This window comes from Anabrus simplex, chromosome 2 (assembly GCF_040414725.1).
Source record: "Anabrus simplex isolate iqAnaSimp1 chromosome 2, ASM4041472v1, whole genome shotgun sequence".
NCBI classification, from domain to species: Eukaryota; Metazoa; Arthropoda; class Insecta; order Orthoptera; family Tettigoniidae; genus Anabrus; species Anabrus simplex.
The window spans coordinates 1232859504-1232883608 of record NC_090266.1 but is presented as its reverse complement, the minus strand read 5'-3'; positions in this window follow the sequence as shown (position 1 = coordinate 1232883608).

The following is a 24105-nucleotide window of genomic DNA, read 5'->3' as shown; positions in this document are numbered from 1 at the left end:
AAGACGCAAGGGTCATGATGCCACAACGTGGGATTTTTCCTTACAAAGCAATTTTTTCTCACATACAACTATCACTTTCACCGGAACAAAATTTTTCATGGAACACAATGAGGGACAAGAAACCAAATTAAAAGTGATCTGGCTCACGTAGCTGTCACCTTACATTTGGAAGATAGTGGGTTCGAATCCCACTGTCGGCAACCCTGAAGATGGTCATCCATGGTTTCCCATGTCACACCAGACAAATGCTGCCTTAATTAAGGCCTCGATCGCTTCCCTCCCACTTTTCTGTCCCATCGTCACCGTAAGAACTACCTGTCGGTGCGACGTAAGTCGAATTTAAAACAAATAAACGAAATTTTTCACAGAAAATAGCACCTGATTTCCACACGGGTGGCTGAGGTTCAAATTCCGGTCGATGTCGGGTCGGAATTTTCACTTAAATAATCACATGGCGTCAGAATGGGCTTCCAGTCTTAAACCTTGACCAAAACCAAAACGAGCCAGGTGAGTCGAGCGACCGGCTCCCTAGATGGCCCCGGGTTGGAGACTGAGTGTCAGTACACTACCAACCACCACACCGCATGGGCATCCACATCCATATCAAGTTTCGACCCCAATAAACTTGGAGAAGACCAATAATAATAATAATAATAAGATGAAGAATATACGAAGGAGAAGAAAGCGACAATCTTTTCTTCATAAATAATGTTAATATTTCCCGTGATGGTTCTAGTAAAGCAACCTTCAACCTTCTTCTTATCAAGAGCCACGAAAATGATATCTTCTAGTATTCTCCAAGGAATACCAATGATACACATCAAACGGCAATAATAATAATAATAATAATAATAATAATAATAATAATAATAATAATAATAATAATAATAATAGTAACAGTAATAATAATAATAATAATAGTAACAGTTGAATCCCGCTTTGTCTTCATAGAGGAAAACTGTCCGTTGAATTTGCACTCCCCTCATACGAACATTGAGAGGATCAAAGCAATCAGAAAAGAGAAATTGCATTACGTGCGGTTAAAAGTGGTTAATTATCGTCCAGAGCTGAGGAAACAATAGATAGCATGTTCCACGGGGCCAGTGTAACACAGAGCGACTTGGGCGTTAATTGTCCGTGGGACAGACAAAAGCTCATTAGCTCCTGGCATTCGATTTGATCCCTGTGTGAAGTTTTAATCGTTTTGATAAATCGAATGTTTTGTGTGAATGAGGAAGGGTTATTGATATAGGATACAATGGCTCTGTAGGCTTTGTACGGTGCACCTGTTTGCAGTGAGGTGACATTTAACCGGCACGTTGAAGTAGCAGGCACATTCATTGTTAGAACATAAAGCACGCACTCAGCTGTGAGCTATGTCACACATGATACCGAACTTATGAGCAGCAATTTTATAGCATTTTTTTTTTCCTTCTGAATTTTATTTTACCACATATCGAGCAAGAAACAATAGTAAAATAGACAATATGTCATCTAGATATCAAATATGATGTTTTGCATTATTTTGCTGTGTTTCCATGACAAATAACACATTGAAATTCACCTTTTTAAAATCCACTGCCAACTACAATGACATTTTTTTACATCATGTAACACCATCAGTAGTATAATACAGGGATTCGGGCGCCACCACCTCCTCCGGCTCCCAGAGGCCTCCTCCACCACCACCACAGCCAGAGGCCTCCCAGAGGCCTCCTCCACCACCACCACCACAGCCAGAGGCCTCCCAGAGGCCTCCTCCACCACCACCACAGCCAGAGGCCTCCCAGAGGCCTCCTCCACCACCACCACCACAGCCAGAGGCCTCCCAGAGGCCTCCTCCAACACCACCACAGCCAGAGGCCTCCCAGAGGTCTCCTCCACCACCCGCGGGAAATTTGAATTTGTAAACAAAGCCACGTGCTTTTTGACAGCTATCATCGACAACAACGCATCGCTAACCTCACTGCTGCCATCTTGACGGGCCTAAACCTCAGTAGTACCAACTTAACCTAACTAGCGCGAGATTTGAATCGGGAAACAATGCCACGTGTTTTTTGACAGCCACGTGCTTTTTGACAGACAACAACGCATCGCTAACCTCAGTACTGCCATCATGACGGGCCTAAACCTCAGTAGTACCAACTTAACCTAACTAGAGCGAGATAAACAAATCCACGTGCTTTTTTGACAGCTGTCATCCGCCATCTTTAAACCACAGAGCACTGTGCTGCCCTCTTTATCGCAGTAGCTGCAAATTCGTCACCCGTCATCCGCAGTGCTGCCATCTTAACGGGCCTAAACCTTAGTGCTACCAACTTAACCTCACTAGCGCGAGATTTGAATCGGTAAACAAATCCACGTGCTTTTTTTGACAGCTGTCATCCGCCATCTTTAACCCACAGAACACCGTGCTGCCCTCTTTATGACATGTAGTAGCGGGCAATTTGAAAAGTTCTGTTAGCTATCATCCGCCATCTTTAATCAAGAGAGCACCGTGCTGCCATCTTTAGCTAGATACCTATAAAATGCGGTGGCGGCAAATTGAAAAATTCCACGTGCTCTTGTTTGGAAACAAACTCACGTGCTTTTTTGACAGCTACCATCCGCCATCTTTAATCAACAGAGCATAGTGCTGCCCTCTTTAGTTGAAATGTGGTGGCGGCAAATTCCACGTGCTCTTGTTTGGAAACAAAGCCATGTGCTTTTTTTGACAGGTGTCATCTGCCATCTTTAATCAACAGAGCACTGTGCTGCTATCATGCGGGTAATTTCGTCAGCTGTCATACGCCATCTTTAATCTACAGAGCACCGTGCTGCCCTCTGTAGTAGCAGGCAATTTGAAAAGTTCTGTTAGCTGTCATCCGCCATCTTTAATCAAATTCATCTTTAGCTGGATACCTTTGAAATGTAGTGGTGGATAATTTAAAAAGAAAAGTTCTACAGCAGCCTTCTCTCGACGCTAATTGCATAAGATGGTGACTATTCATGACTCTTTAAGGGTGCTTACGCAAGATGGCTGCTATACATAGGTACTTATGAGACTCCCTAGGGATGCTTGCACAAGATGGCAGTTATACATGACTCCTTATGAGATGCCCTAGGGATGCTTGCTCAAGATGGCGGCTGCTCTTATAGGACGGCTTAAGGGTCCTTGCACAAGATATCTTGAGACGCCCTAAGGATGCTTGCGCAAGATGGCGGACACAAGATGGCGGCTATACACAACTCTTTATGAGACGCTTTAAGGGTGCTTGCGCAAGATGGCTGCCACTCTTAGCTCAGAGGCTAACATGTCGTGCTAGTTCGATTCATTACATTTAGGGCTTAAATGCAAAATGGTAAATATCTCGAAAACGGTGCACCGTAGAGCAAAACGGACAAAATTTTTCCGCCTAATACGTAGGTTCGCAGTATGAGGAACAAGAAAACCATAGTCTAATGATGGGATCAACGGTTCGGTTCCTACTTAGGCCCTTTGGCATTTGCTCTCTTGTAGCTTGTATTGAAACGAGCCTTCGTAACATGATCAGGTCTAGCTATGGTAGAGAGTATAACGTACCGTGCTGGTTCGATTCATTAAATTTGGAGGCTTAAATGCAAAATGTTAAATATCTCGAAAACGGTGCATCGTAGAGCATAACGGACAAAATTTTCCGCCTAATACGTAGGTTCGTAGTATCAGGAACACGAAAAAAACTAGTCTAATGATGAGATCAACGGTTCTATTGCTACTTAAGCCCTTTGGCATTGGCAGCTATCTATTTCTACAAGATGGTGGCTGCTCTTATGAGACACAAGATGGCTTGAGACGTCCTACGGATGCTTACGCAAGATGGCGGACACAAAATGGTGACTATACATAGCTCCTTATGAGACAGCCTAGGGGTGCTCGCACAAGATGGCGGCTAATCTTATGTAGAAAGCTAGCTTAGAGGCTACTCCGCAAGATAACAGCTGCTGTTATGCATGCGGTGGAGGGCAATTTGAAATTCTATGTGCTTAATCAACAGAGCACCCTGCTGCCCTCTTTAGCTGAAATGTGGTGGCCGATAATTTGAAAAATTCTTTTGACAGCTGTCATCTTTAAACAATGGCGACTATACATAGGCTGTTAAGGCCTTATCATTCTCCTCCTCCTCCTCCTCCTCCTTCTCCTCCTTCTCTACCTGCTCTCCTCCTCCTCCGCCTCTTATGTCAAGGCATAGCTTTATATCGAACAAGTTTAAACCTGCATCGCGAAGGTAAGCGTGTGCAGCGATAACATTATTGTGCATGTTTAGACTTTCGAAAAATAAGAAGAGTAGAATCAAACGTTGTACTCGATGCAACATGTGATCAGAACGTTGATTGATTTGTTTAGAAAACAAAATAAGCGATCAAGACTAGAATCGAACACTGTACTCAATACATCATGTGTTTAGAATATGTCAGGGGATACCCTTGTTCTAAGAAGATCAGATTGAAACATAACAAGACTAGAATAGAACACTGTAATCGATGTTGTTAACTTCAACAAATGATCAGAACATTGTTTTATGCGTTCAGAGCAAAAGTACAATTTTGATGATTTGCTTAGTGTAAAATCAAAAACTATGGAAACACACTGTACACATATCGCGTATCTAACTCGCTCAGTAAGCAATATTGCAAAACTACAACTTCAATGATTTGCCTAGTGTAAAAATCAAAAACACCCTGTACCCATACTGCGCAGCTAACTCGCTCGGTAAGCGATATAGCAAAAGTATAACTTCAAATTATTTACCTTCCATCATTCGTCTTGTGTGAAAATCAGTCGAAGAAGTTATCGCATAAACATGTAACATGAAATATCAGTCAATCTGTTGGCATGGGTTACAAGCATGTAGCTTATGCGGGAAGTAAAATTAAACAGAACGCTAGTCCTATAAGAAATACTCTGCTTAAATTTAAGTCCCTAGCTGTTGAACAAGTTATTACGTAAATATGTAACATGAAATATCGGTTCGGAAACATATTGTTTCAATCTGTTGACATAGATTACAAGCATGTAGCTTGTGCAGGCGAGGGCTACTATGCAAAATGCTAAGCCGAAAAAAATCGTGATAGGGTATGGAAACCAGGTTTTACATCTTATCCGAAGGGCAAAAAGGATGAAAGGACTCTTCCTCCTCCTTACCGCACATTCCTTGTAGGGCTAATTGGCTTAAGGGCTAATGGTCAAAAGGGCTAATGGGCTAAAGGACTAATGGGCTAAAGGAGCAACAACCTCATCGATCGCTATCAGCAAGAACGCTTGTACTTTGTTAAGTGTAGAAAATTAATCTTTATTGGTAAATGGTTTCATGTTCAGAACAAGGAATGGAACCTAGGGGTTACGTCTTACCTAATAAAATCCCCGAGGTGCGATGAGTTACGTTTTTCTAACTAGTGTTTGGAACACTGAATTTTTCAAGAAGGCAAGAGTGAGGTTAGCAATGTTCTGTTGTTGGATCTTAAATTCTACGCTATAACATGCATAAGGTGGCAGCCTTGAGGTTTACCGCCGTAAAGATGGCAAGAGTGAGGTTAGCAATGTTCTGTTGTTCTATTTTAAATTCATCGTTATAACATGCATAAGGTGGCAGCCTTGATGTTTACCGCCGTAAAGATGGCAACAGTGAGGTTAGCGACGCTCTATTGTCCTCCAAAGTGAGGTTAGGGTTCGTCAAGGAGACAGCTGTCAAAAAGAATAACCTAGCTATGTTTACCAAACAAGAGCACGTAGCTGCGACGTCACGGTCACGTAGTATGCTGCTTCAGCATGCAAAGTTCAATGTCTACACCTACGTAGTTAACACTCTGCTATGTTCACAAGATTTTTACACATAACTATTATTTATGCTTTAAGTTCCTGCACATAGGTTATGTTAAGATAGCAGCACACGTGCAAGCGATGGTCGCACGCTCGCGTAGAAGTTGTTTAGTACGATAGTTGATGTACGCATTATCAAAAGGTGATATATACACGCTTTTAAACCTTGCTATTCTTACTGCTACTATGTTCGCAAGATTTTCAAACATCGCTATTCTTTGTGCTTTAAGTTCGTTCGATTAGGTCATGCTAAAGTAGCAGCGCAAACACATGTGAACGTTGTACATTCTAGCGGGATGTGTTTAGTATAATAGTTGATGCATGCAAAATCGATAGGTGTTGTGTACACACTTTGAAACTTAACTATTCTTCGTGCTTTAAATCCATGCACATAAGTTATGCTATGATAGCAGCACACTCTAGCGGGAGAAGTTTTGTACTCTAGTTGATGCATGTACAATGGATAGGCAATGCGTACCCGCTTTTAAAACATTGCTATTCTTACTGCTGCTGATATGTTCACAAGATTTTTATACATCACTATTCTTTATGCTTTAAGTTCATGTGTATAAGTTACACTAAGTTAGCAGCATACTTATAAGGTTGTCGCACACTCTAGTGGAAGATGTTTAATACGAAAGTCGATGCATGCAAAATCGATAGGTGATGTGTACACGCTTTGAACTTGGGTATTCTTTGTGCTTTAACTTCGTGCACATAGGTTATGTTAAGATTGCAGCACACACAAGCGATGATCGCACGCTGTTGTGGAAGAAGTTTAGTACGATAGTCGATGCATCCATCATCGATAGGTGATGTGTACACGCTTTGGAACATAGCTCTTCCTTGTGCTTTAAGTTCGTGCACATGGGTTAGGGATACACAAAAGCAATTGCTACATGCTCTAGCGGAAGAAGCCTAGTACGATAGTCGGCGCATGCATCGTCGATACGTGATGTGTATACGCTATTCTTTATGCTTTAAATTCATGCACATAGGTAGCAGCACACAATTGTGATCGTTGTACACTCTAGCGGGAGAAGTTTAACTTTATACACATACGTTAGCGATACACATATGCGATCGTTATACGAAAGTCGATGCATGCAAAATCGATAGGTGATGTGTACACGCTTTGAACTTAGCTATTCTTTGTAGTTTAAGTTCATGAGTATAGTTTATGCTAAGATAGCAGTACAATCTAGTGGAATAAGTTTAGTATGAGAGTCGATGCATGCAAAATCGATAGGTAATGTGTGCACGCTGTGAAACATAGCTTTTCCTTGTACTTTAAATTCATACGTATAGGTTATGCTAAGATAGCAGCACAATCTAGTGGAAGAAGTTTAGTATGATATTCGATGCATGCAAAATCAATAGGTAATGTGTACACGCTTTGAGACATGGCTATTCTTTGTACTTTAAGTTTATGAGTATAGGTTATGCTAAGATAGACGCACAATCTAGCGGAAGAAGTTTAGTACGATAGTCGATGCATGTAAAATCGATAGGTGATGTGTACACGCTTTTAAACATGGCTATTCATACTGCTGCTCTGTTCCCAAGTTTTATAAACATAGCTAATCCTAATGCTGCTCTTAACGACGTAGAGCTAAGGATTGATTACGTGACCGTGACGTCACAGCTACCTGCTCTTGTTTGGTAAACATAGCTAGGTTCTTCTTTTTTACAGCTGTCTCCTTGACGAACCCTAACCTCACTTTGGAGAACATTAGAGCATCGCTAACCTCACTCTTGCCACCTTTACGGCGGTAAACCTCAAGGCTGCTACCTTATGCATGTTATAGCGTAGAATTTAAGATCCAACAACAGAGCATTGCTAACCTCACTCTTGCCTTCTTGAAAAGTTCAGTGTTCCAAACACAAGTTAGAAAAACGTAACTCATCGCACCTCGGGGATTTTATTAGGTAAGACGTAACCCCTAGGTTCCATTCCTTGTTCTGAACATGAAACCATTTACCAATAAAGATTAATTTTCTACACTTAACAAAGTACAAGCGTTCTTGCTGATAGCGATCGATGAGGTTGTTGCTCCTTTAGCCCATTAGTCCTTTAGCCCATTAGCCCTTTTGACCATTAGCCCTTAAGCCAATTAGCCCTACAAGGAATGTGCGGTAAGGAGGAGGAAGAGTCCTTTCATCCTTTTTGCCCTTCGGATAAGATGTAAAACCTGGTTTCCATACCCTATCACGATTTTTTTCGGCTTAGCATTTTGCATAGTAGCCCTCGCCTGCACAAGCTACATGCTTGTAATCTATGTCAACAGATTGAAACAATATGTTTCCGAACCGATATTTCATGTTACATATTTACGTAATAACTTGTTCAACAGCTAGGGACTTAAATTTAAGCAGAGTATTTCTTATAGGACTAGCGTTCTGTTTAATTTTACTTCCCGCATAAGCTACATGCTTGTAACCCATGCCAACAGATTGACTGATATTTCATGTTACATGTTTATGCGATAACTTCTTCGACTGATTTTCACACAAGACGAATGGTGGAAGGTAAATAATTTGAAGTTATACTTTTGCTATATCGTTTACCGAGCGAGTTAGCTGTGCAGTATGTGTGCAGTGTGTTTTTTATTTTTACACTAGGCAAATCATTGAAGTTGTAGTTTTGCAATATTGCTTACTGAGCGAGTTAGCTACAAGATATGTGCACAGTGTGTTTCCATAGTTTTTGATTTTACACTAAGCAAATCATCAAAATCGTACTTTTGCTCTGAACACATCAAACAATGTTTTGATCATATGTCGAAGTTAACAACATCGATTACAGTGTTCGATTCTAGTCTTGTTATGTTTCATTCTGATCTTCTTAGAAAAAGGGTACCCCCTAACATGTTCTAAACACATGTTGTATTGAGTACAGTGTTCGATTCTAGTCTTGATCACTTATTTTGTGTTCTGAACACATCGATCAATGTGCTGATCACATGTTGTATCGAGTACAGTGTTCGATTCTAGTCATGATCACTTATTTTGTGTTCTGAACACATAAATCAATATTCTGATCACATGTTGAAGTTAACAACATCGATTACAGTGTTCTATTCTAGTCTTGTTATGTTTCAATCTGATCTTCTTAGAACAAGGGTATCCCCTGACATATTCTAAACACATGATGTATTGAGTACAGTGTTCGATTCTAGTCTTGATCACTAATTTTGTTTTCTGAACACATCAGTCAATGTTCTGATCACATGTTGTATCGAGTACAACGTTTGATTCTACTCTTCTTATGTTTCGAAAGTCTAAACATGCACAATAATGTTATCGCTGCACACGCTTACCTTCGCGATGCAGGTTTAAACTTGTTCGATATAAAGCTATGCCTTGACATAAGAGGCGGAGGAGGTAGAGAAGGAGGAGGAGGAGGAGGAGAATGATAAGGCCTTAACAGCCTATGTATAGTAGCCATTGTTTAAAGATGACAGCTGTCAAAAGAATTTTTCAAATTATCCGCCACCGCATTTCAGCTAAAGAGGGCAGCAGGGTGCTCTGTTGATTAAGCACATAGAATTTCAAATTGCCCTCCACCGCATGCATAACAGCAGCTGTTATCTTGCGCAGTAGCCTCTAAGCTAGCTTTCATCATAAGAGTAGCCGCCATCTTGTGCGAGCACCCCTAGGCTGTCTCATAAGGAGCTATGTATAGTCACCATTTTGTGTCCGCCATCTTGCGTAAGCATCCCTAGGACGTCTCAAACCATCTTGTGTCTCATAAGAGCAGCCACCATCTTGTAGAAATAGATAGCTGCCAATGCCAAAGGGCCTAAGTAGGAACCGAACCGTTGATCCCATCACTAGACTATGGTGTTCTTGTTCCTCATACTGCGAACCTAGGTATTAGGCGTAAAAAGTTTGTCCGTTTTGCTCTACGGTGCACCTTTTCCGAGATATTTACCATTTTGCATTTAAGCCCTAAATGTAATAAATCGAACTAGCACGACATGTTAGCCTCTAAGCTAAGAGTGGCAGCCATCTTGCGCAAGCATCCTTAGGGCGTCTCAAGCCATCTTGTGCAAGGACCCTTAAGCCTTCCTATAAGAGCAGCCGCTATCTTGAGCAAGCATCCCTAGGGCATCTCATAAGGAGTCATGTATAACTGCCATCTTGTGCAAGCATCCCCAGGGCGTCTCATAAAACCTATGTATTGCAGCCATCTTGCGTAAGCACCCTTAAGGAGTAATGAATAGCCACCATCTTATGCAATTAGCGTCGAGAGATGGCTGCTGTAGAATTTTTCTTTTTAAATTATCCACCACCATATTTCAAAGGCATCCAGCTAAAGATGAATTTGAATAAAGATGGCGGATGACAGCTAACAGAACTTTCCAAATTGCCCGCTACTACAGAGGGCAGCACGGTGCTCTGTAGATTAAAGATGGCGTATGACAGCTGACGAAATTACCCGCATGATAGCAGCAAGGTGCTCTGTTGATTAAAGATGGCAGATGACACCTGTCAAAAAAAGCACATGGCTTTGTTTCCAAACAAGAGCACGTGGCATTTGCCGCCACCACATTTCAACTAAAGAGGGCAGCACTATGCCCTGTTGATTAAAGATGGCGGATGGTAGCTGTCAAAAAAGCACGTGAGTTTGTTTCCAAACAAGAGCACGTGGAATTTTTCAATTTGCCGCCACCACATTTCAAAGGTATCTAGCTAAAGATCGCAGCACGGTGCTCTCTTGATTAAAGATGGCGGATGATAGCTAACAGAACTTTTCAAATTGCCCGCTACTACATGTCATAAAGAGGGCAGCACGGTGTTCTGTGGATTAAAGATGGCGGATACAGTTGACGAAATTGCCCGCATGATAGCAGCACGGTGCTCTGTTAATTAAAGATGGCGGATGACAGCTGTCAGAAAGCACATGGCTTTGTTTCCAAACAAGAGCACGTGGAATTTTTCAAATTGCCGCCACCACATTTCAAAGGTAACTAGCTAAAGAGGGCAGCACTGTGCTCTGTTGATTAAAGATGGCGGATGACAGCTGTCAGGAAAAAGCGCGTGAGTTTGTTTCCAAACAAGGGCATGTAGAATTTGCCGCCACCACATAGAGGGCAGCACGGTGCTCTCTTGATTAAAGATGGCTGCTGTCGTGAGGAATTGCCTGCCACCACATTTCAAAGGTATCTAGCTAAAGAGGGCACCACGATGCTCTCTAGATTAAAGATGGCTGCTGTCAAAAAGCATTTTTCAAATTATCCGCCACCACATTACAAAGGTAAGTAGCTAAAGAGGGCAGCACTGTGCTCTATAGATTAAAGATGGCGGATGACAGCTTTCAAAAAAAGCACGTGGATTTGTTTACCGATTCAAATCTCGCGCTAGTGAGGTTAAGTTGGTAGCACTAAGGTTTAGGCCCGTTAAGATGGCAGCACTGCGGATGACAGGTGACGAATTTGCAGCTATTGCGATAAAGAGGGCAGCACAGTGCTCTGTGGTTTAAAGATGGCGGATGACAGCTGTCAAAAAAGCACGTGGATTTGTTTATCTCGCGCTAGTTAGGTTAAGTTGGTACTACTGTGGTTTAGGCCCGTCAAGATGGCTGTACTGAGGTTAGCGATGCGTTGTTGTCTGTCAAAAAGCACGTGGCTCTCAAAAACACGTGGCTTTGTTTACCGATTCAAATCTCGCCCTAGTTAGGTTAAGTTGGTACTACTGAGGTTTAGGCCCGTCAAGATGGCAGCAGTGAGGTTAGCGATGCGTTGTTGTCGATGATAGCTGTCAAAAAGCACGTGGCTTTGTTTACAAATTCAAATTCCCGCGGGTGGTGGAGGAGACCTCTGGGAGGCCTCTGGCTGTGGTGGTGGTGGAGGAGGCCTCTGGGAGGCCTCTGGCTGTGGTGTTGGTTGAGGAGGCCTCTGGGAGGCCTCTGGCTGTGGTGGTGGTGGAGGAGGCCTCTGGGGGCCGGAGGAGGTGGTGGCGCCCGGCTCCCTGTATTATACTACTACCATCTTCCACAGCCAGTGCACTACTGGGCCCGCTTATAATCCTTGATTTCGAACTTCCAAGTAGCACGAAACATTTCCCCAATTTCTTAATAATAATAATTATTACAACAGTAATATACGCCTCTGTGGTGTAGTGGTTAGTGTGGTTAGCTGTCACCCCTGGAGGCACGGATTCGATTCCCGGCTCCACCACAAATTTTGAAAAATATTACGGGGCTGGAACGGTGTCCACTCAGCCTCGTGAGAACAACTGAGTACAGGGGGCGGGGTTTCAATTTCTACCTCAGCCATTCCTGGAAGTGTTTTTTCGTGGTTTCCCACTTCCCCTGCAGGCAAATGCCGGGATGGTACTTCATTTAAAGCTTCGGCCGCTTCCTTTTCTACCCCTTCCGATCTTCCCATCCTCCACAAGCCTCTTTTTAGCATAGCAGGTGCGCGAATTGATGACGTGCTTGGTTTATGCACATCTGCACCCCCTACTGAGTAGATTTTCTAGCATGCCGAAGCATGGGGGGAGTTGTTGATCTGGCGCTTCAGTGTAAACTATTTGTTTGAAATGCCGCCATAGGAATAAGTCCAAGGGTGGGCCTCTTCCTATTCATATGAATCCACACGGTTAAACGATCTCCAAATGGTTCATCCTCGAGCCGAAGTGGGAAAGTGCAGGTAGTGTGTGCTTGTTAAATGACTCTCGAAGAAATGGGGTGCGATAAGGCGACCTCCGAATATTCCACACCATACATTCATTGTCCGCTTATCTTGATAGGCTGCCTGTCGCACCCAATGATGATTGTCAGCACTCCAATAGTGCATGGTGTGGCGGTTGATGGTCCCATCACTGTGGAATCGCAATTCGTCCGTGAACAAGTTTTTCGACGGGAATGCTGCATCACTTTCCTAATAGCTTCGATATCTCGCTCGTGCAGCTCTTGGTGTAACTGTAGGTGGTAGGGGGGATAATTATGTGCATGCAGTATTCGCCATACTGAGCCGTATCCTGCCGGCCCATAATAATAATTAGAGTATTATTTGACATAATATGTAAAATTTATTCATAAAAGTTACAGTCTAACATGTTAAAGCATAGTATCCCAAGATAGTTGATACCGGATGTTGAGCAAGACAGTGAGTCGCTGGATATTGCTTCATATTTCCGTATGACCGTGAGAAAGGGTGGCGTAACCAAGCGTTGGCAAGGATCGACAAGTGTATTAGATGCTGACCAAGCAAGATATTTCAGCCAACGGGAACTTAAGGATTTGGCAAACATGGAGGCCACACCGCGCCAAATCTTAATTCCAGAATGACCAACGTGCTCAGTTGCTAAAGTCAGTTTCTGTCGGTAATTGGTTTTCCACAGTTTCAGAAGTCAGATATATTTGGAAATGTAATATAAAAATTGGTGGAAGAGATTTGCTAGGGTTTGAGCTGTGTTTTGTAAATATATCACAATAAATATTGTGTCATCATATTCGCCGAATTTTCTGATTGGTGGTTGGTTCAGACAGCCTGGAACCCCAGTGTTGAAATGGCGTCACCGAAATCTCCTCAGTAACCCAAGCTCTGGAGAGCGTCACTCTGTGTTAAATGCTTGGATAGTGCTGTAACTACTGCAAGCTATTAAAATACTGAACAGATAAACGTTGACTCAAATAAATGTAAATAACAAGGATAATGGGTGCCACCTGCAAAACAATTGCAGGAATATTTAATTATGTAGAGCAACGAGCCACTCCCTCTCCCAAGGCGACGCTAATCAGGCTGACGAGGCTCCAGACTTACTTTATAACCTTACTTGTTTGTTATATAACCCCTGAAATTAAATTTGGGTAACATACCAGGTTCAGCCTTACTCCACTGACAAAAGACTCACTTTAAGTTTGATTCTATGACTTTACTCCCAGAATAAGAACTAATATGTGACAAACACCAACAAAAATAAACACTTATGCAACCCACTTAGTGCTTGCCGTTTACATAGAGCAAATATACACAATACTACCCAACAAAATCATATCTTCAAGAGATTTACTCGTTTGTCGTTTACAAAGGCCAATTACAAACCACTAAAATCACCAATAAAATAAAATATCATTTAACGAGACCAACTCGTGTTTGCCGTCTACAAAGGCAAATTACAAACCACTAAAATCACCAATAAAATAAAATATCATTTAACGAGACCAACTCGTGTTTGCCGCCTACAAAGGCAAATTACACACCACTAAAATCACCAATAAAATAAAATATCATTATACTTTTAACATACCTCCAGGTAAGAGCCCCACTGCACTCCACTGTTACCGTGAATCCTAATCTGGTAGAGAAAAGTACGACGACTATTTCTCTACATATGGATGCAACCTTCTTTACGAAGAGCATCCCTAACTTTATTTACACTTCTTCGTCGACGTCTTGAATCCTTTCCAATTGCCGGCTGGACAGAAAGCGTTACATGTCCGGAGGCAAGCAAACAGCAAAATTCTCCATCAACTGAAGCTGCATACTCGGCTGACAAGTTACAAACAAACACTTTCTTCTACAGAAAGTCCACTGCAAAGCCGGTAAGTCGTTGTCATTATACCATGTTCACTCCGTAACAGATACTCACGAACAATAGCAGATCGTATAGCAAATTGCACAAATACGTAGCTCCCGCAGACCGGTACAAATGAGAAACACACAGAATCAGCATCAGAGTCAGAATCAGAATGAGAAAGACTCGCCGCACACGCGTATACACTTATATAGGCTTGCTACACGTGGTTATAGCGTCCTGAAAAGTTTACAGGTAGCAACGCTCTCACAGGCACTTCTTCCCGCGTCACTCAGTCAACCCAAACCTCGCTCAAAACAAAGCCCTCACATTGGCTATCGAGTATTTTATGTGACATAGAACGTCCACTCATGTATGTCCACATTGATCCACTCCAATTCTTCAACCGATACAACCTGCCGTACCCCGTGTTTCCAAGCCACTTAGTTGCAACACACACAACTGACCTCAACCGTCCTTGCACAATACGTACGGCTAGGGCATATTTACAGACTCTTACCCAAACGGAAATTTATACAAAATATAATGATGCACATATGCAATATTCCCTAACTACACATTCTTCTTATAATATTATGTTTTTACATTGTAAATAAACAAAATTACATGATTTTAACATTACAAACTATATACGAAAATTTCCTAACCTAAAAACTCGGGGATCGTACATACGTACGGTTACAGTGCGGAAGCACAAACTCTGATTGGTGATCGTGATTAACGTAGTGTTATTCCAGTAACAGTAACTGGTTCTTAATGATATTTTAAATTGTGCAGTTGGAAGATTTTACTGTTCTTGTTAAGTGGAAGAGTACATTTTGGCAGAGTTTACTTTCAATATATAAAGACGGTGCTTAGTGACCGCTGTGTAGCAAGTGTAGAGGAAACGTGCTATCGTTTCACTACTTCGCGACGGGCGCGATTCGCGAGGAACTTTCGTAGCGAACCGTGTGCTGCTTTTTAAAACTGTATTTTCACCCTTTAAGTGAAGTGTGTATTATAAATGTATCAGTGTGTTTAGCTGATCTTGTAAAGAGAAAGGGTATTTCGGCTCGTAGCATTAAGCAGCGAAGATATTGTCAACCAAAGTCTTTTGTGTTGCAGTGAATTATTTCCCAGCAAGATGATGGCTATGTATGCAGAAGAAGGAAGTGCATTCCCACATGCTAATGCTGTGATTAACATGGAGTAAATCCCTCAATCAGCGGGGATGTAAGCTGCTATCCTGGTATCTCGAGAGTCGTCGGATGGAATTCAGTTAAGACGCATGTGTTATTTATGGCATGATATGTAAATTATGTTAAGGTACTAGGGCAGTGTAGATAGGATTTTAATTTTTATGTAAAGTAAGTCTGACGGCATGTGTTTGTTTAATTTTGTTACTATGATAGATTCGGATACGAGAATAATGCATGTTTATTTTATTTTCATTTTGCTTTATGATTAGATGATTGGGAAAATGAGGGATTGATAGCATTAGTTGTTGTTTATTTATGCATGTTACTTAGTGTAGGATATCCCGAGTTTTCCTTATATATATGCTAGAAGGGCTAGATTGACAGTTTCATCTTTATACAACGTTAAATACGTATTATTTCATTTTATTTCGGTTATTCAGAGAGACAGGTATAGCTATTCTGCATGATGCATGGTTTTACAGAAGCTGACTGAAGGAGCTGCAGAACGTCGTTGTTAGACTAAGATCTTTGAAGTTAAGTTGGACTCGGTTTAGCCTGATGGTCTGCAAAGGACACGATCTGAGTCTCATAATGTGAAAGGCCCATGGGTTCTATGAGAAATAAGAGATAAAGATTGCATGCTGAATTATAATGTATTGGTGCAGGCTGATTGTATGCCTGACAAGAGAAAGAATATTGTGCAGATGTGTGTGCCTGCCTAGTGTCTTCTGAGTGTATATTGTGATCAGAATGGACAGTACTAATTCCAGACTATTGAGTCTGATGTTGTTAAATGGCACAAGCATGCTAAGAAGGAATGAATATACGTAAGTTTCCGTGTAGCCGGCGAAAGACGTTATCTCATGGCAAGCTGATTTCTGGCCTGTGTTTTTCTGTAGGCGAGAATGAGACGATATTTCCTTGTGGCAGCCTCGGGAGACAGAATCCAAACTTTAGCATAGTGTTGAGTTCAACATTTCTTTTCAGCTCGTAATCTACCCGGAAGTACATGGCGGATGACCGCGCTGTTGAGCGCTCAAATGCAGCAGAAAGAGGCAATGTTGCCCATTGCTTTCTTCATGATATCAAGGGTTCTTTATATGTTTTCCCTTACAGGATGATGTTTTACATTATTATTTGTGGTTGTATACCTTGTCTCGTTGTTTTAAAGGGAACAGCCCGTGTGCTGAAGTATTGGTGGTTTATCTAGTTCTGTCTAGATCTTTTGCAGTGAACCGGGATTCACATTAGAATCTGTGTAGCATTTAAGATTTTACTCGATATCCGATGCATATATGTGTTTAGTTTGATTATTTGAATTGTTGTAAATATAGTATACGATATGCCCCTAGTATTTTGCATAACTTACATAGCGTCCATTTCGTCTTAATTATTTTTCTTTTCGTCGTAACTTTTCTTTATAATGTAACTTTTATTTAACGGTAACATTGCGGCGTCTCTTGGATTTAACTTAACTTTGGAAACCGTATCGTTGTGATGCGATAGTGTGTAACTCCATGCGGAAATACCACATGTCAGTGTTTGCGTACACTTGTGGCCATGCCATATAAACAATGGACTATAAGAAGAAGCTTAGTCTTGATGTATATAATGTTCTTTGTTGAACTTGATTTTTGATTTCAAATTTTGTATTATCATTCAAGTAACGTTTTAACTTCCATTTATTTTTTATATTTGGAGTTCATTTTGACATATTATTTCTTCATTGATTTAATTGTTTTCTCGTAATATGATCGGGGATATTTATCAATAAATCCATCTTACCTCCCATGATTGTTTCTCATTCGTGTTATACCTCCATTTCCTGTCATTGATTGATATTTTAGAGTAGAACTTCGACTTTTTATCCTGACCCAACCGACAACCAACCCACACTCTGCCCAACCCTGAGTTAGTCGGATGTTCACACAGGAATGGAGGCATCGTCCTAGAGGGTATTTACCCTTGGGTACGGTACAATACGGACTGCTGGCTGATGTTCAACTGTTGTGCAATTGCCCATGTACTGGTGTCAGTAACGTAGCCAGGATCGGCCGATGAGGGGGTTTTCGTAACAAAATGCCGAACGAAGCTGCTAGTGTGCGCGGCCATGCAAGGACACTGATACAAGCAGTACACTACAAGGTCAACATTATTACAGTGAATGGTACGTTCAGTTTACAATCTAAAACAAATGTTCGAGTCTTCTTACAAAATACTGTATATTGGTTCTAGTTTATTGTCAGTTACCGTTTATTTCTTTTTATAAAATTTTCCAGGGGGTGTTCTAATCCCCCTTGGATACGTCCCTGTGTCCAAGACTGCTTGCTCATTCTCACCAGACGTTACAGTTTTCTCTCTTTGAATGCCGCCTGCAACACGCCGAGAATCTTTGCAATTGGATGTCGCCTCTCTAGACAGACGTACTGCATGGCACGCAGTTTTCCCTATAGATGTCCGCCTCCGTGGTTTAGTGGTTACTGTGATTAACTGCCACCTCCGGAGACCCGGATTCGATTCCCGGTTCTGCCACGAAATTTGAAAAGTGGTACGAGGGCTGGAAAGAAACCACTCAGCTTTGGCAGGTCAACTGAGTAGAAGGGGGTATTCGATTCACCCCACAGCCTTTCTTGCTTGGTTTTCCGTCATTTTCCACATTTCCTTCAGGTAAATTCCGTGATCGTACCTTACTTACAGCCAAGGCCGCTTCCTTGCCAGTTACAGCCCACATATCCCCTGTTCAGGATATTAGGCGAGGCAGCCTGGGTGGGGTACTTGTCCTTCTCCCCAGTTATATCCCCCGACCAAATGTTTCACGCTCCAGGATACTGACCTCGAGGCGGTAGAAGTGAGATCCGTCGCCCAGTCCGGGGAAAAACCAACCCTGCAGGGTGAAAGGATTAAATAAAAAATCCCCATAGGTAAGGAGTATGTCCACGTATTCATCCGTGGGAAACACGACGGATAATGGAAGTGACTAATTAAAACCGTACATCAGTGCAGCGCATTATATCAATAACAGCGTCCTACCTTTGCATGTTGCACACACTGGCCTAGATAGTTAAACATCATACCGATGATAAAGTGAAAAGATCTACGAATCGAAATATTAGCGATACGTTCTGCAAACCGCTAGGCGACCATCAAGGCCTAACCCAATGCACCACGGTAGAATGGTGTAAGTAGTAGGGCAAGGCAGGTTCTGGAACAATGGGTTCTGGGTCAGGATTTTCCCACGAGGTCATTGACCACGACTAATGTCATTGCTCGACAACGTTATGATTACGTGACCGTGACGTCGCATTGTTTACAAATATGGTCACGTGCTCTTGACAGACCCTAACCTCACTTTTTAGGCACGTGGGCGCTGCTAACCTCACTGCTGCCATCTTAACAGGTCCTAACCTAAATTTTTTGACCACGTGGGGGCACAGAATTGCATCAAGTGAACGTGGCTAGCCTGACAGCTGTTATCTTGACAAGTCCTAACCTCATGAACTAGTTTTAGAGTGGAATTTTGAATTTGTGTCCATGGCTAACCTCACTGCTGTCATCTTGAGAGGTCCTGACCACGTGCACTTGTTTTGGCGTGGATTTTGAACAAGTGAACGCGGCTAACCTCACTGCTGCTGCCATCTTAACAGGTCTTAACGTCATTGCTGCCATCTTAACGACGTGGGGCGCGTAATTTAAACACCTACTAAGATGACAGCTGCCGTCTTGACAGTTCCTAACCACGTGCACCTGTTGAACAGTCAACGTGGCTAACCTCACTGCTACCATCGTGACAGCTCCTAACCTCACTGCTGCCCTCTTAACTACGTGGGGGCGCGGAATTTGAATAAGTGACATCTGTCAATATGATCGCTGGCATCTTGATAAGTCCTAACCACGTGCACTTCTTCTGCCGCGGAATTTTGAAAAAGTGAAGGATCCCTATAACCTCACTGCCATCATCTTGACGGGACTTAGCCACGTGCAGGCGTGGAATTTATTAAAAGTGTACGACCCTAACCTTACTGCTAATATCTTGACAGGACATAGCCAGTTGGGCCTAACTACACAGGATTAAAGTTTTAAGGCTAGCTGCCTTTCTCGATATGCCCCTACCCCATCACCATCTTGTTTAGGGGGCCAAACCTTGGAGGATTATAGTTTTAAGGCTAGCTGCCGATCTCAATATGTCGTTTCCCGACAACATCTTAGAGGGGTCTAACCTTACTGGGAAAATAGTTTTAAGTCAAGGGCGTAAGGACTCTAGTTTAATGCTAGCTGCCCTTCTCAACAGCGTTACGTTACGGGGTTCAGCTCAAATCCTCCTCCTCCTCACAGCTTCACCGTTATCTGACACAGTTTAACGGACAGATGCCCCCTCTACTATTTTATCGAGGAAACCTAACTACATTGTCGCTAAGGCTTTACGCCTCTATCTGACTCGTCACCTCCCCTCCTGAACAATATAAACATGTTGTTATTCAATCCTGTTACAGAGGACCAGAAATGATGTGCCCTCTGCGAAGAGCATGAATGTTTTGTGTATAGAACATATATATAAATTTATAGCCTGTTGTTGCCTTACAGTAAAGATTTGAATAGTCAGCATACATTCCCCTATTATGTTCTGAACAAAAAAAGTTACATTGATTATATGATAGGAGGACTAGGGTGTGCAGGATCTTGTCGATAAAAACAAGAGAAATTGACACGCAGGCAGATGGTGATTTTATGGAATAAAAACTACTTCTCTCTCCTTATTTTGCGAATATGGTATAAACTTTTTTGATGCAAACAGGAAAAAATCATGGATTCGTACTCTGATCTCTACCCTGTTCTTATTGATTAATGGTAGAATAAAAATACGTTACTCCTTATTACGTGACACATGATTCATAATATAGTTACAGTAAAAAGTTACATATATGGAATAGAACACAAACTCTCTGATGTGTAAGATAACAACAGACTATAAATGTTAACAAACGCACTACTTCCTTACTGTTATACGCACACAACACTCTCCATCGTAAAACCGAACACACACAAAATAGAGAATTGTTTTTAGGACAAGCAAATGCTGTGAGGTAGCCCTTATACATATACATTTTGTCACTACGCTCAAACACACACTTCATTTAGCAATTACACTTTGATTATCTGAGATACAAGTGAAAAAGGAAGGGAGAAGGTAGTAACACATACACCTCTTTTCTATCAAATAGCATTGTGAAGTTAGCATAAAGCTTGATGTCCCCATCCGACAAACTAATTACTATGAACAGCTTCCTCCCCGCTGCTGAGAGGACTTTTATACACACACAGAATGGTGTATACTTATTCTGTTACGCTGAATGGATTGGACAGAGCTGTCCTTCTTGATGATACTTACCATTTTCTAACGCAGACAATAAATAAGGAGAATCGAAATAGCATTATCTGCTGGCCCACAGTAAATACCAAGCAAATGCTGCGACTGTATCTTCCGTCGATATTCGTTTAGAATTTAAAACAACTCAAAATATTCCAGCAAACACAACAGCCTGTTTTCTTATGTTTTATTTGTGTAATGATACTAACCATCTTCTAACGAATATTGTTACAAGACAATCACTGTTCAGACCGGGAATCGAACACGTGAATACTATCTTAGTTATTTGTGCAACCACGACGTTGTAATCATTGACAGGAGGGTTCCCCCAAGCCAAAAGTCATAATTACAATTTTGCTACTGCAGATCCTCACGAACTAGCCCTTAGTAAATACCAAAAAATGTTAGGACGGTATGTTACAGCACCCCGACAATATTGTTCTGTCATATCGCGCTGAACGGAAACGGAAAAATACATACACACATTTTCGGCTACACATCACTAACCGCGTGGCCAATACGCTCGGTCTATGTTTGTTGCATCGGCATTATCATATAATGTTACCGGAACTTTACCTGTTGTTAACTTACCTTGATCATACAAATTATTTTTTACTCTTTATTCAGTAACTATTTACGACAGACAGCGGAGAGCGTACAAAAGACTCTGACCTGTCTTCAGAATCACATAGCCTCTGATTATGAGAAAAGGATTGTATATTATTCATAACTGATTAATAAAGTTGGCTTTCCGTGGTTTGTCATTTTTCACACCAGTCAAATGTAAGCTACCGAAAACCGCGTTGCCAATTCGCTCGGTATAGGTGTGTTGCATTGGCATAAACATAATGTCACTAGAAATTTACCTGTTGTCAACTCACCTTGATCATATATGATTTTTACTATTTTAGTAACTACTTACGACAGACGGCGGATACCGTAAAAATATCTCTGACCTGGCTACAGAATTGCATGGCCACTGACTATGAGAAAACGATTGTATATTGTTATTCATATTTGATTAATAAAGTTGGCTTTCGGTGGTTTCGCATTTTCACACCAGGCGAATCGGACCCCGAGACCTGAAACGCACTGGACTACGTAGATTTGTTTCTATTTACCATACGAATGATAAAACATGGATACATTAAAACACAACACATTGCACACGCATTACGTGACACTATCTTCTAATGTAGTGAAGACATCCGGAAACCACAATTACAATTTTGCTATTGCAGATCCTCACGAAGTAGCCTATAGTAAATACCAAGCAAATGCTAGGACTGTATGTTACAGCACCCGACAATATTGTTCTGTCTCATCGCGCTGAACCAACTCTCCTGGAGATATAATCGGAAATATACACACACATTTTCAGCTACACATCACATCACTAACCGCATGGAAAACACAACACATTGCACAATCATTACGTAACACTATCTTCTAATGTAGTAAAGACATACACTTGAATCGCATTTTTTAAAATTATACACTTGGTTGCATTTTTTAAACATAGCATATAAAATATACATTTTAGAAATGATAAATGTAATCTCTAATGCGTTAAGTGCTGGGCTGCACCCAGTAAGGGAATGGAACAAAGTCTCCCTCTGCAGCACAATGTCCTTGAATTATCTCAGCTACTTGCGTTAGGGAATGGCAATGTTATAACGTCTCTTGAAAGTACATGCAAATTTTTCATACTGGTTTAAGATACAGTTTGTAAGCTACATACGCGTGTCATTAATCTTAACATTTGCATTACCTATCTAGAAACTGTCGTGTTTATGGGGAATACAGAAGAACAGCCTGTTTTGCAGTTAATCGACTGTGTCAGGGATAGATTGTGTGAAGCCCCCACCTAGTAGGGAGGGCATATGATGTGTTCTAAAGCCATAGTCTAGACTGTGCTTTACGGTTTTCTGTGCTGTGAAATGTTCACTCCAGGCAAATGCTAGGGGTTACACAATCACATGTATGCCTTTTCTGTGTTTATTACACTATAAACGTAATTAAATTAATAAAGTAAGGGTCTAGAAACTCAGAACTCTGGAACGCATTCATACTAATAATAACAATAGTAATAATAATAATAATAATGGTAATAATAATAATAATGATACTTTTTCTAGTTTGCCGGCCTAGCGAGTAATGCGCACGATGGCGGCCGTGTTCAACTTCTTAGTGCTAGTGCCCCGGGGACAAGATAGAGGATATCCCTAACCGCACGGAATACAGCAAGAGAGAATGTCAAGTACTTAGCTCCCCAGGTGGTTCTCACCTGCTTTGCAGAACAGAGGGTATTAAACAACTCTCCTGTAGTTGAGTGGACGGCGTTCTTGTACCGTCAATTAAACGTGCACCTCTGGTGTGTACAAAAAAGTCACAAATAATGTTCATCAAGTACTTTTGATCGTAAAACTGGACAAGAGAACACACCATCTCCCGGATGCAAGCTCGCAGCTGCCGGCCGTAACCGCATGGCCAATTTGCCCAGTACAACATTATCTTATGTGTAATATCATTGAGAGGCATATTAAAGGTTGAGAGAGCCTCCGTAGCTCAGTCTGCAGCACGTCGGCCACTTACCGCTGGGTTCCGTGGTTCAAATCCCGGTAACTCTATGTGAGATTTATGTGAACAAAGCGGAGGAGGGACAGGTTTTTCTGCGGGTAGTCAGGAAACAATAATTACCACCACCACCACCACCACCACCACCATTTGATGATTTAGCACGATGTAGGTTGTGTAGACATCGAATCAGTTTATACATCAAAGTAAAAATCCCTAGGCATAGCCGGGAATCGAACCTATGATTTTCAAATATTTTACATTGAAATAAGACATGATTTGCATCAGCCAACCAGGCAACTATCATTTATATATAAATAATCAAAGAGTTAATCGTGAGCTTGCATCTGGGAGATACTAAGTTCGTATCCTACTGTCGGCAGCCCAAAAGAATAGTTTTCTGTATTTTCCTTCATGCAAATAAACCTGGGGCTATACCTTAATTAAGAACACGGTCGTTGTTTTTATATCCCACCGATCGTAGCCAGAACGGGAGCTGGTTCAATTCTTATCTTCGCTGTTAGGTGGGCTTTATTCTATTTCTCGTTCGCCTTGTCTCTAACATACATACTTTGGAAAGATTAATTATAAAATGAATCAGA